The sequence below is a fragment of the Coregonus clupeaformis genome, chromosome 21, assembly GCF_020615455.1.
Source record: "Coregonus clupeaformis isolate EN_2021a chromosome 21, ASM2061545v1, whole genome shotgun sequence".
NCBI classification, from domain to species: domain Eukaryota; kingdom Metazoa; phylum Chordata; class Actinopteri; order Salmoniformes; family Salmonidae; genus Coregonus; species Coregonus clupeaformis.
The window spans coordinates 39068412-39082911 of NC_059212.1; the positions used below are offsets into that span (position 1 = coordinate 39068412).

The window sequence follows — 14500 nt, forward strand, 5'->3', positions numbered from 1 at the left end:
AGTCTACATGTTAATCCTATATGGAACAACAGCTCTTAATCATCCTATGCAATAATGCTAGTTTTTTTTTATTCCTACATGTTGGGTCATTCTTGTACAGTGTGACTCTCAACCCCAATTGACCAGGGTAAGTAAGTGGCATTAAAGAGTGATGTTGATTGAATAATGATGTTTTTCTAAAGGTTTTCAGTGATATAGACCAAAGGTCAGACATATGGTAATTTGCCTGCCTTCATTGCATTGATTGGCTCATTATTCTTTCAGTAGCTCCATGGGCTATGGCTGAGTGTACAACAATATAAAGCACTTTGAGACCTACTGTAGGAAGACCTAGCCTATGCACAAACAGATCTGGGACCAGTCAAGACCCAGTTGGGTTGAAAAGGGTAGTGGTTGACATTTGCATGGCAGGCTTGTGTTTTTAATTGTATTGGTAGTTAAATATCTTATTGTACGTCCCAACTGTCCCTTCTTGGTCACCTGTTGGCTGTTGTTCATTCCAAATGCCCTCAAGATATCCTGTGATTGGTCCATAGGGTTTTTGATGTGGGAGCAGAACCCTACAGAGTTCTGCAAACATTACATTCGACACACTGGCCAAAAACTGGTTGAATCAATGTTGTTTCCACGTCATTTCAACAACAAAAAAATGACATTGAATCAATGTGGAAAACTGATTGGATTTGCAAAAAGTCATCAACGTAAAGGAATTTAGTCTTTCTTTCACCCAACTTTTAACCTAAATCCAATGACATGGTAAAATGTTTAGTTGATTTAATGTTGAATTCACGTTAGTTGACATTTAAACCAAACGTAAATCAAAACTAGACGTTGAACTGTGGGTATTGTGTATTCTTACTAGAATGTAATGGCTTTGGAACTGGAGATGGGATGACAGGGTTTGCTGGACTCTATATCTCTGACTGTGAGTGGGAGGTACTAATGATGCCTGTAAGGGAAGTTATAGCATGGGGTCAGACCATTCCTAAGGGAAGTTATAGCATGGGGTCAGACCATTCCTAAGGGAAGTTATAGCATGGGGTCAGACCATTCTCATAAAGAGCTGAACGTGTGAAGGAGAAGGAGCAGTAGTCACTAGATGGCCATGCTTGAATGGACCAAATTGGATGAGCTTTGTGGTCTTAATGAGGGGTAAGGTTAAGGTTAGTGGCTATAATCACAAGATAGAGTTGTACTTGTGTCCTTTCTAGCATGACCAGATAGTGATGACCAGAGGGAGGCTTGAGAGAAGAGGGATCAACATCAGGCAGCTTTATAGGGCTAAATCCCAAAGACAGAGATGCTGAATATACTGTACACTAAAGCCCAGGCTGCCAACACACCACCCACTCTCAATGTTTGTGTCCATCAGACTTACAGCCCACTGCGGATCCCTTAAGCACCTATCACGTTCCTCAGTGGCAAGGAAAACTGCTCACTTACTGCTGCCATTCCTGGGGCCGGCAGAGTGATTTACCCGTTATTATTTATTTATTGTTTACAGCTCCTCCCTTTTTTTTCAGGGCCAGCGAGTTCCAGTAGAGGACTTTAACAGCCTCTGGTCGCAGTTGTTTATGTTTGTGTCGAACGAGAGGGGGAGGAGAGAGAGAAGAGAGAGAGAGGGGAGAGGGACATGGAGTGAAGTGCAGAGAGAGATAAGTAAAGATGGGGAGTGAGAGGATGAGAGAGAACGGGGTAGTGCAAGGAGGAGAGAGTGAGACAGAAAGTAGAAAGAGAGAGAGAGAGAGATAAAGAGAGAGAGACATAGAGAGACAGAGTGTGAAAAAAGAGAGGGGGGGAGGCATGCAGACAGTCTGAGGGAGTGTGAATGGTTTCACTGTTTTGCCTGCTAAGGACACAGACAGCCACACAGCAGCCCTGTGAGCAGGTGCTCACTCCACCACAGCCAGCACAGGGAACAACAGGTGCAGCCAGTGTATCCCTTAGGCTCTCTTTAGACGGCGCAATCCGGGATCCTTGGGATGTCCATACCCTAAACCCTAACCCCATACCCTAACCCTAACCCTAACCATAACCTTTACATAACCCTAACCCTTACCTTAACCATTTTAAATATCAACTTCAACGGGGTAGGGGCGTCCCAATGATCCCACATAGCACTCACCCAAGGCGAAATCACAGAGCTGCTGACTGACAGACCAAAACATTCACACCAAAACCAATTGAAACCATTTACACTTACACTGTGTACCACTTACAGCCAAACAATTATAGCCTCTTCTATAGAATCAGTAACAAATTATTAACAGCACAGTGATACAATACATTATTAATCAATGATTAATTAAACAGTATAATTACTCAATCCTAATGTAAGGAGAAAAAAACTGAAATGTAATTTAGAAATGAAATGAATACGAAACTGATTTGAAAAGGAATTAAACCAATAAAAAGGTTTCAGCTGAAGCAACCTTGTAGAGCCAGAGGGTGCAGCACGACCCAGAGGGATTGTTAATGACTTTTATTGATTATAACTACGGGCTCTGTGGCACTCAACATGGTAGCTACATTGTCGCTGCATACCAAGAATGCAAGTATGGGTTCATGTATTAAATAAGTATTTCTACCAGACATGTGCAAGCTTGCTTCAGTCTGTTTGTCAATGTCCAAGAGGGCAATTGCAAACATTTTGTTCTTGTTCAGTTCTGTTACAACCGGTAAACACTGATTGATTGATTTCAAAATTGCAGATTGTGAGAAATGCTGTTTCACTTTAAGCTGTAAAACGTGTAAACACCCATTTGCATTGTTTTAGTGTTCCTAAATGCCTGTTTGGTAGGGAAAGGTTGAGTAAAAAGTGCTTGTTTTTTATTTAAACCGAGGCGTTTAGGCATGAATAATAAAATAGCACTTTTTAGTGTACAGTACCTCCATTTCCTACTAGAGTGGCTGAAAATGTCTCACACATTCAGTTTGCTCTAGTTCATCCATCAGTAACAGAGGTTGGTCAGTGAACCACTCGTGCATGATGGGTAGCCTTTCATGAGACCTGAAGACTGTTAGCTTCCAGAGTTTCCCCAATCCTACCCCTACAGTATTCTGTGGCAGTGCAGGGGTTAATCAGAATTTCCGATCCAGGTTAGAAATATCCAGATGTGACAGGAAGATGATATATAGGCTACTAAGAGAGGCCCCATAACTGATATGATATATGTTGATGTTCTTCTGTTAGATGGACCAGGAGGGAGTGTGTCCTGAGTTATAGCTACCCAGACAGTTCAGTCTGTTAGAACTGAGAGGGTGGGCTTCTTTAGCTTCCTCAGCACTACATCAACATTTTAAAAGCTGTCCTGTTAAGCATCTGTATACCTCAGGGTCTATAGGACCAGAGGGCTCTGGCTGTGCAGGCTTCTCCTCGGTGACCTATACCAGCAGGGTCATGGGAGGAAGGACCCCAGGGAGCCATTTTTCAGCATGAAGAGGGCAGAGGTGCTGGACTCGTGGAGGCAGGCCATTCTGATGCCCGTCAGAATGTAGATCTTGTTGTAAGGAGAGAAGGTACCAAAAACAAGCCACTCTTTGGCCAAGCTCCAGTCGCCCTCTTGTACCGCCTCACATATAGAGAATATTAGCAGTCGTCTTATCTTGCCCTGGATAAAATGGTCTGCTTTATGATGTATTATTACTTTAGTATTTATGTTCAGTTTCATGCTCTCCTTTCATCAATAATGTCTGCCCTAAGCTCTGACCACGACAAAGAGAGCCTGACGCCCAGTATGGGGTCTCACACACCCGTTGAGTGATGCTAACACGTGTATTCACTTCTGCAACATATGGCTCTCATATATCCCTCAACCCTGGATCCCCTAGCGTAGCGACGCCTTTGCTACACTCTCATTAAAAAGAACCAGGGAGCGAATAGCACATATGGTTAAGGGCAGGTGTGTGTGTGGTGCGCGTTTGTGTGTGTGTGTGTGTGCGTGCATATGTGTGTGTGTGTGTGTGTGTGTGTGTGTACAGAGTAGGTGTTTTGTGGATATTTCATGCTGAACCCTTTCATGTTTCCCACATGTTGCCATATTGCTAGAGCCTATGGGAGATTGTTATTCTTCCAGGATGTGATACTGATGATAAACAATCTATGGCACTTTTTCCCAAATGGCTGGTCTGAAATAGGTGACAGATAGGTCCTATTTGGGTTGTGGCTTAATGGGCTGTGGCTAGAAATATTGTTTGTTCATCTTGAGGGTCATAAGGAAATTCAAAAGACTGTAGGTAGGTCATCATGGCACCAGAATAGTTTGGGAACGGCTGATCTAAGGCCTGCACTTATCAAAGCAAAGTCAGTGTGAACTGTATAAAGAGAGGAACACAACCTTTAATATAACACAGGGTCCTAATCAAAACTAATCCTAACCTTTATTATAAACTGGGTGGTTCGAGTCCTGAATGCTGATTGGCTGACAGCCGTGGTATATCAGACCGTATATTTATACGTTTATTGTTACTGCTCTAATTACGTTGGTAACCAGTTTATAATAGCAATAAGGCACCTCAGGGATTTGTGGTATATGGCCAATATACCACGGCTAAGGGCTATATCCAGGCACTCCGCATTGCAGAGGAACAGCCCTTAGCCGTGGTATATTGGCCCTATACCCCACCCCCTCGGGCCTTATTGGTTAATTATACCACGGGGTTCTTATAAAAACTTCCAGATGTAGGACGGAGAGTTACTCCTTTGTGGAAAGCACTTTTTAAATGCTTTGCGTAGCCTTTAGGTCACTTCCACAGACCTATTTGCTTTACTATCTTTATGAGTTGACTATAACACCTTTATATCACAATAATGCAAATATATACAGACCGTGCACAATTGCTCCTGAATATGGATACGATAACTTTATCTTTGTCTTCTCTACCCTCTGGAAAGATGACAGCTATTCCCACGGCTGTGTCTTATCTCTTGTGCTCATTTGCATGAAAGTAGCTGTCCACTTCATGTGCCTCACTCTGACTAAAACCTTATCAAAATCCTAGTTTATCTTTGCACTTGACTTCTTGCTTCTTATTGAGAGTAGCTGGGAGTTTCTTGCAGTCTGTTCGTTCTAATGTTTGCCGCTTTACCCATCCAAAAGGCATTGTAGCCAAAATAAAGACCTGGAGAAGGATTTTATTGGGAGACAGAAGCACAGCAGTCTTTTGTCTTGACTGCTGGAGATGGGTTTTAGTCTGATTGTGTGTTTGCTGACGATAATTTCCCTCCACCTCCTCACCCCCTCCTCACCCCTCCTCATCCCCTCCTCACTCCCTCCTCATCCCCACCTCACCCCCTCCTCATCCCCACCTCACCCCCTCCTCATCCCCTCCTCACCCCCTCCTCACCCCCTCCTCCCCAGCTCCTCACACCCTCCTCACCCCTCCTCACCCCTCCTCACCCCCTCCTCATCCATTCCTCACCACCTCCTCACCCCTCCTCATCCCCTCCTCATCCCCTCCTCACCCCCTCCTCATCCCCACTTCACCCCCCTCCTCACCCCCTCCTTATCCCCCCTCACCCCCCTCCTCACCAGCTCCTCACACCCTCCTCACCCCCCTCCTCATCCATTCCTCACCCCCTCCTCACCCCTCATCCCCTCCTCATCCCCTCCTCACCCCCTTCTCATCCCCTCCTCATCCCCTCCTCATCCCCTCCTCACCACCTTCTCACCCCCTCCTCACCCCCCTCCTCATCCCCTCCCCACCCCTCCTCATCCCCTCCTCACCCCTCCTCATCCCCTCCTCATCCCCTCCTCATGCTGCATACTCTATGGGCTAGACATCCCAGTGTTGTGCTGCATACTCTATGGGCTTGACATCCCAGTGTTGTGCTGCATACTCTATGAGCTAGACATCCCAGTGTTGTGCTGCATACATACTCTATGGGCTAGACATCCCAGTGTTGTGCTGCATACTCTATGGGCTTGACATTCCAGTGTTGTGCTGCATACTCTATGGGCTAGACATCCCAGTGTTGTGCTGCATACTCTATGAGCTAGACATCCCAGTGTTGTGCTGCTTACTCTATGGGCTTGACAGCCCAGTGTTGTGCTGCATACATACGCTATGGGCTAGACATCCCAGTGTTGTGCTGCATACTCTATGGGCTTGACAGCCCAGTGTTGTGCTGCATACATACTCTATGGGCTAGACATCCCAGTGTTGTGCTGCATACTCTATGGGCTTGACAGCCCAGTGTTGTGCTGCATACATACTCAATGGGCTTGACATCCCAGTGTTGTGATGCATACTCTATGGGCTAGACATCCCAGTGTTGTGCTGCTTACTCTATGGGCTAGACATCCCAGTGTTGTGCTGCATACTCTATGGGCTTGACAGCCCAGTGTTGTGCTGCTTACTCTATGGGCTTGACAGCCCAGTGTTGTGCTGCATACATACTCTATGGGCTAGACATCCCAGTGTTGTGCTGCATACTCCATGGGCTAGACATCCCAGTGTTGTGCTGCATACTCTATGGGCTTGACAGCCCAGTGTTGTGCTGCATACAAACTATATGGGCTAGACATCCCAGTGTTGTGCTGCATACTATATGGGCTTGACAGCCCAGTGTTGTGCTGCTTACTCTATGGGCTTGACAGCCCAGTGTTGTGCTGCATACATACTCTATTGCTAGACATCCCAGTGTTGTGCTGCATACTCCATGGGCTATACATCCCAGTGTTGTGCAGCATACATACTCTATGGGCTAGACATCCCAGTGTTGTGCTGCATACTCTATGGGCTAGACATCCCAGTGTTGTGCTGCATACTCTATGGGCTTGACAGCCCAGTGTTGTGCTGCATACATACTCTATGGGCTAGACATCCCAGTGTTGTGCTGCATACTCTATGGGCTAGACATCCCAGTGTTGTGCTGCATACTCTATGGGCTTGACATCCCAGTGTTTTGCTGCAAACTCTATGAGCTTGCTGCAGTTGAGTTATGTGTTGTAACATTTGCCCTTGCTGCTGCTCAGGACGTGTGTGTGTGTGTGTGTGTGTGTGTGTGTGTGTGTGTGTGTGTGTGTGTGTGTGTGTGTGTGGGTGTCTTATCCGACTGTAGCATAGTACTGCACCATAAATACATACGTCTGCTGCAGACCCAGGTCCAAGTTATAAAATGTGTGTGATGTAGTCAAACGTGTGTATATGTGTGTATATGTGTTCGTTGTGCGTGTGTCTGTGTGTGTGTGTATGTTTGTGTCTGCCTATGTGTGTGTGAGTGTGCGTGTGTGTGTGTCTGCCTATGTGTTTGTGTTCGGGCTCGGCTCTCTGTTGCTTGGGGAGATATTTCAATCGGGGCTCAAAGGCGAGCCAAGGGTACTGCTAAACGCTCCCCATTTGTTAGACCAGATTAACATAGAGAGAGAGAGAGAGAGAGAGAGAGAGAGAGAGAGAGAGAGAGAGAGAGAGAGAGAGAGAGAGAGAGAGAGAGAGAGAGAGAGAGAGAGAGAGAGAGAGAGAGAGAGAGAGAGAGAGAGAGAGAGAGAGAGAGAGAGAGAGAGAGAGAGAGAGAGAGAGAGAGAGAGAGAGAGAGAGAGAGAGAGAGAGAGAGAGAGAGAGAGAGAGAGAGAGAGAGAGAGGGAGGAGAGAGAGAGAGAGAGAGAGAGAGAGAGAGAGAGAGAGAGAGAGAGAGAGAGAGAGAGAGAGAGAGAGAGAGAGAGAGAGAGAGAGAGAGAGAGGTCCAAGCTCATGATGGATATGCAAATAAGGCAATTAGAACCTAAGGTGTTATGTTAATAAGGATAGAGTTCTCGTCTATGTGACCTCTTCTAGCTCTTATCTGCCACTGATCAAACGTATCAGCTGTCTACCACTCCTATAGGGCCCCTCACTGCTCTGCTCTCCTTAATAACTGACCTATGATCAGCTGTCTAACCACTCCTATAGGGCTCCTCACTGCTCAGCACTCCTTAATAACTGACCTATGATCAGCTGTCTAACCACTCCTATAGGGCTCCTCACTGCTCAGCTCTCTTTAATAACTGACCTATGATCAGATGTCTAACCACTCCTGTAGGGCTCATCACTGCTCAGCTCTGTTTTGAGATCAGCTGTCCCTAACATACTAAATCATTATTTTTATTTACCAAATCAGTTTTCGGTGTTGAATAATTTCATTCTTTATACAGATATGTTAAACGTTTTCAAATGAGTTGCATATATACTGTAACTGCAGATATGTTCACCAATGCTGGACCTCTGGAGACAGGGATCTGTGGGAGAGGGAGAGAGGGGGTTGAGGTGCTCTCTAGCCGGCTACTCTCCAGGCCTGACAAGCCTCTTTATAATTATCTACTGGCATAGACCCAGGGGAAAACTCTCTCTTTCTTCTCCTTCCATCCCTCTCTCTCTCCCTGATAACACTCAGCACTCTGCCAGTGAATCTAATGTAACCTGGGCATTAGCATATAAATTACCATGCAGATTGAAAAGTGCATTAAGATATTTAAAAGAGAAAATGCCATATTCCCTTAACTGTGATTAGGTCCAAGTCTGGGGAGACTGCTAGACACTTACACTGCCTTGCAAAAGTATTCATCCCCCTTGGCGTTTTTCCTATTTTGTTGCATTACAACCTGTAATTTAAATTGATTTTTATCTGGATTTAATGTAATGGACATACACATAATAGTCCAAATTGGTGAAGTGAAATGAAAAAAATAACTTGTTTCAAAATATTCAAAAAAATAAATAACGGAAAAATAGTGTGTGCATATTTATTCACCCCCTTTGCTATGAAGCCCCTAAATAAGATCTGGTGCAACCAATTACCTTCAGAAGTCACATAATTAGTTAAATAAAGTCCACCTGTGTGCAATCTAAGTGTCACATGATCTGTCACATGATCTCAGTATGTATACACCTGTTCTGAAAGGCCCCAGAGTCTGCAACACCACTAAGCAAGGGGCACCACCAAGCAAGCAGCACCATGAAGACCAAGGAGCTCTCCAAACAGGTCAGGGACAAAGTTGTGGAGAAGTACAGATCAGGGTTGGGTTATAAAAAAATATCTGAAACTTTGAACATCCCACAGAGCACCATTACATCCATTATAAAAAAATGGAAAGAATATGGCACCACAACAAACCTGCCAAGAGAGGGCCGCCCACCAAAACTCACGGACCAGGCAAGGAGGGCATTAATCAGAGAGGCAACAAAGAGACCAAACATAACCCTGAAGGAGCTGCAAAGCTCCACAGCGGAGATTGGAGTATCTGTCCATAGGACCACTTTAAGCCGTACACGCCACAGAGCTAGGCTTTACGGAAGAGTGGCCAGAAAAAAAGCCATTGCTTAAAGAAAAAAATAAGCTAACACGTTTGGTGTTTGCCAAAAGCCATGTGGGAGACTCCCCAAATATATAGAAGAAGGTACTCTGGTCAGATGAGACTAAAATTGAGCTTTTTGGCCATCAAAGAATACACTATGTCTGGCGTAAACCCAACACCTCTCATCACCCCGAGAACACCATCCCCACAGTGAAGCATGGTGGTGGCAGCATCATGCTGTGGGGATGTTTTCCATCGGCAGGGACTGGGACACTGGTCAGAATTGAAGGAATGATGGATGGTGCTAAATACAGGGAGATTCTTGAGGGAAACCTGTTTCAGTCTTCCAGAGATTTGAGACTGGGACGGAGGTTCACCTTCCAGCAGGACAATGATCCTAAGCATACTGCTAAAGCAACACTTGAGTGGTTTAAGGGGAAACATTTAAATGTCTTGGAATGGCCTAGTCAAAGCCCAGACCTCAATCCAATTGAGAATTTGTGGTATGACTTAAAGTTTGCTGTATACCACCGGAACCCATCCAACTTGAAGGAGCTGGAGCAGTTTTGTCTTGAAAAATTGGCAAAAATCCCAGTGGCTAGATGTGCCAAGCTTATAGAGACATACCCCAAGAGACTTGCAGCTGTAATTGCTGCAAAAGGTGGCTCTACAAAGTATTGACTTTGGGGGGTGAATATTTATGCACGCTCAAGTTTTCTGTTTTGCATCTTCAAAGTGGTAGGCATGTTGTGTAAATCAAATGATACACACCACCCAAAAATCAATTTTAATTATAGTTTGAAAGGCAACAAAATAGGAAAAATGCCAAGGGGGTTGAATACTTTCGCAAGCCACTGTATTCATATCCACTTCCTACACTCGTAGAAGGGTGAATATCAAACTAATTAGTGCACTCATCTGTGGCTGTGTTTTTAAAGATGTGATTTCAACTACCTCATAACCCTGCACGTTGTATATAGCCTCGTTATTGTTATTTACATTGCATTCGGAAAGTATTCAGACCCCTTGACTTTTTCCACATTTTGTTACGTTACAGCCTTATTCTAAAATTGATTAAATACATCTACACACAATGCCCCATAATGACAAAGCAAAAACTGGTTTTTAGATTTTTTTGGAAACAAAAAAACTGAAATACCTTATTTACATAAGTATTCAGACCCTTTGCAATGAGAATCGAAATTGAGATCAGGTGCATCCTGTTTCCATTGATCATCCTTGAGATGTTTCTACAACTTGATTGGAGTCCTCCTGTGGTAAATTCAATTGATTGGACATGATTTGGAAAGGCACACACCTGTCTATACAAGGTCCCACAGTTGACAGTGCATGTCAGAGCAAAAACCAAACCATGAGGTCGAAGGAATTGTCCGTAGAGCTCAGAGACATGAATGTGTCGAGGCACAGATCTGGGGAAGGGTACCAAAAACTTTCTGCAGCATTGAAGGTCCACAAGAACACACTGGCCTCCATCATTCTTAAATGGAAGAGGTTTGGAACCACCAAGACTCTTCCTAGAGCTGGCCGCCTGGCCAAACTGAGCAATCGGGGCAGAAGGGCCTTGATCAGGGAGGGGACAAAGAACCCGATGGTCACTCTGACAGAGCTCCAGAGTTCCTCTGTGGAGATGGGAGAACCTTCCAGAAGGACAACCACCTCTGCAGCGCTCCACCAATCAGGCCAGACTCCTCAGTAAAAGGCACATGACAGACCGCCTGGAGTTTTCCAAAAGGCACCTAAAGGACTCTGACCATGAGGAACAAGATTCTCTGGTCTGATGAAACCAAGAAGGAACTCTTTGGCCTGAATACCAAGCGTCACGTCTGGAGGAAACCTGGCACCATTCCTACGGTGAAGTATGGTGGTGGCAGCATCACGTTGTGAGGATGTTTTTCAGCAACAGGGACTGGGATCGAGGGAAAGATGAACGGAGCAAAGCACAGAGAGATTCTTGATGAAAACCTGCTCCAGAGCGCTCAGGACCTCAGACAATGCAGGAGTGGCTTCGGGACAAGTCTCTGAATTTCCTTGAGTGTCCCAGCCAGAGCCCGGACTTGAACCCGATCGAACATCTCTGGAGAGACCTGAAAATAGCTGTACAGTCAACGTGTCAATCATTACCTCTTATCAGTCTCATTCTGAATGGTCGCAGAATTCTTGGATCCGCAAGAACCCCAGCTTTACTTATGATTCAGCACTACACAAATTGGCTTAATTATTTATTTACTAGCTAACTAAATAATAACACAGAATACATACGTACTTGAGAAAAAGTCCCTAGCAGACTAACATCAGCATGACTGCTTGGTTATCAAAAGAGGGAGGGGTAGATAGGGAGAGGGAGATGGAGAGACAAAGAGAGAGTCAAACTTATCGTTGATACATTTGGAAGCTACCCTCAAAGTAATCATAATACTTTTCTCACGAACCACCGCCCGTTTGGGTAAGAAGTCATTAATGTATTTACGTGTAGATGTCTTTATTCGTCGTCTCTCAGTTGAAACCAATCAATCCTTCTATGGGAAGGAGTCGGTTTTAGTGTCCCGTTTCGGTGTAAGGCTCTGCTTGTCCACCAGAGGTCACAATGTCCTTCTTCTTAGTTGTCCTGTCTTGGAGTGGAGTGTTCAAATAGAGCAGATACTCAGATGCACCAATGATTGTCTGAGATGGGATTTTCTCCTTCTCACCTCATGTCTTTAGTCAAAGTTCTAGATCACTTTACACGGACAGCTGCAGACTGGCAATGTTCTGGTCTAGTGAGTTTATCTTCTTCACCTCATGTTGAGATTCATTGTTATAACCATTTCAACCGTGTGGACTACCGTTGTACATTATGCCCACATGTTCTGTTGTACTTACACAAGCGCACATGCCAAGTGAAAGAAAACCAAGTATCCTGGAAGGCTGCAACCGGTTCAGAATGAGTCTGACTTCATCAGATAATTTTTGTGTCAATGACGGTGTGTCAGTAAGAATTGGTGCCGACCTCAAGCCAATGTCAATGTGTTTTACACCATTGTAGTGGCGATAGGTATGAAGGAGTCTATTTTATAGCCATGTTATCCATGGAGGAGCTAACCTCACGACGGAAGTACTCTATAAGCACGGAACCAGTCGTACGCGGTGTGATCATGGTTCATGATTTCTAATAACTTTCCTCCTGAATGGAGCGTTCAATTTATTAGTGGCATGTGTGTTAACCATCAGAAGAGTGTTTTGGGAGATTCCCTTCCACGTGTTGCAATCTGAGTGACTACTACCTCCTCTGTCGCTGTTATCAAGGGCAATTTGACTTGTTAGGTCTCTAACCTTCTTACTGAGTGTGGCTGGACTGACTGTTGCTGGCATTGGTACTGGTACCCAAGGGGACCAGCTATCCTACCGATTTATTCAGCAATGTTAACCTACCGGACCACATGATAAGAACATTTACTCGTTGCATTGTAGTTGAGACTACACATGGCAAGGAATGATTATTGTTACAATTTTTTTTTGGGAGTTGGGCTAGTATTCCCCCCCTTTGTGTCTTGGGACCCCGCCCACCAGTGGTTGGTGTTGGTGTCCGAGGCACAAATGAAAAGGTCGGACCCTTTGTATGAGTCATCAGCAGCCACATTGTTAGTAGATTGGCTGTAACCTTTCAACTAAATATCCTGGTGTTTGTGCATCAAAATGCTCAGTGGCTGTCGTGGCCTGCCAGTCAACACAGCATCCGCGTGTGGCAACCGTTCCAGTACCTGCGAACTGAGACGAGGATATCTTTTTGCGATATCGCACAGTGTTTCACCAGTGGGAGTCAACGGGTCAGTTGCGGAACTGACACTGTTAGTTTCGTTATAAGGGGTTTCAGTCCCCCTTAAAGCAGAAAAGGTATCATCGGAAGCAGTGTACACTCTGCACGTCAATGTTTTTATTCCTGAGACGGCCGCAGTGCTTGCGGAAGTGTCCGAAGGACAAGAGAAGTTAATCTCAGCTACAGTATTGCAAGACTCCAAGGAGGAGGGACGTTTCTCACTCACAGAGACTGCAGGCTAATAAATAGTCAATCAGGTTTCCTGACTGAATGTGACGAGAAATCGTAATATCTCCTTGGATCAGATTCTGCACCAAGAGGTGTTGAAACTTCTTTTTCCCAAGGGGTACTTTCGACAGCGGGAGTAAGTTTATCGTTTACGTCCTCACTAAGGGTGTTAATTCCGGCGGATCTGTTGTCCAGCAATTCCATGTCTAGTCATAGTGACTTATCTTTTTCCCCTTTTTCAACTTTTTCTTGTTTTAGTACTTCTCTTAGCAAAGCTTCTAAAGAGCATCGGGTTACGTTTTGATCGTCATTGAACCCTTTGTTACATTTGTTATCCTTGTGCTTTGACACTGTGTGGGTTGGGTGCAGGAACGTAGCGATCAGGTTGATTGTAGCGGTAGTTTCTCTGGCAATGTACTTTACAGTTATTTTTACCGCGGTGGGTATTGGTATCATGGTTTCATGGTAGAACCCGTTGTTGTTCGTCATCTCTCAACTCTCCAATAGGTGATGATGCGCCCTCTAACTGGAGTGAGTGCTCCTGTTCAATCTTCAAACCTGAGATGTCAGGGCTCTTAGTGCTGCGCAGTTTTGACGCCTCAAAAACTGTGCTCGCAAGCTCTCTGAGGTCTAAGATTGGCAAACCAACGTGGGCTGTAGGACCCAAGTAGGAAATGAAGTTGGGATACATGTTCGACAGAAACATTTGTTTGAATGGTAATAGCTCTTCCATTCCTGTTTCAGTGAATAGGCCAAAGTAAGCTGAACGAAGCCTATGATAGTATGCTTGTGGGTGTTCATTCCAAGCTTGTTTGACAGTTAGCCAACGAGCTGTCGTGTTTGCGAGTCGCAGAACCACTGAATTCTATTTTCAAAGCTGTGGCAAGTTTCGCATAGTCGTTTTGCATGTGTTGCTGTTGTAGACGGATGAACCTTGTCACGTGTCTATTCGACATTCGCATTAACAGGTAAAGCCTGTCAAGCACCCGTAGCGTTCGGGTAGCCATCCAAGGCATCCTCTATGTCTGCTAAGAACATCTCAGTGTCGTTTGGCTTCCCTGGAACGGGGTCAAAGTTGTGGAAGTTTTTGACGATTTTGTCAAGGCGTTCCGTGCCAAGTGCCCGGAGATGGTTTGCTTCATCATGTGGGGAAATTTGGGCCGAAAGGCCAAGAGGAGAAGCCAAG

General features: G+C 45.0%; 1 pseudogene; it reads left to right on the forward strand.

Annotated features, from left to right (window-relative positions):
* Positions 1–14500, forward strand: part of LOC121535501 — an 84137-nt pseudogene that overhangs the window by 1224 nt on the left and 68413 nt on the right.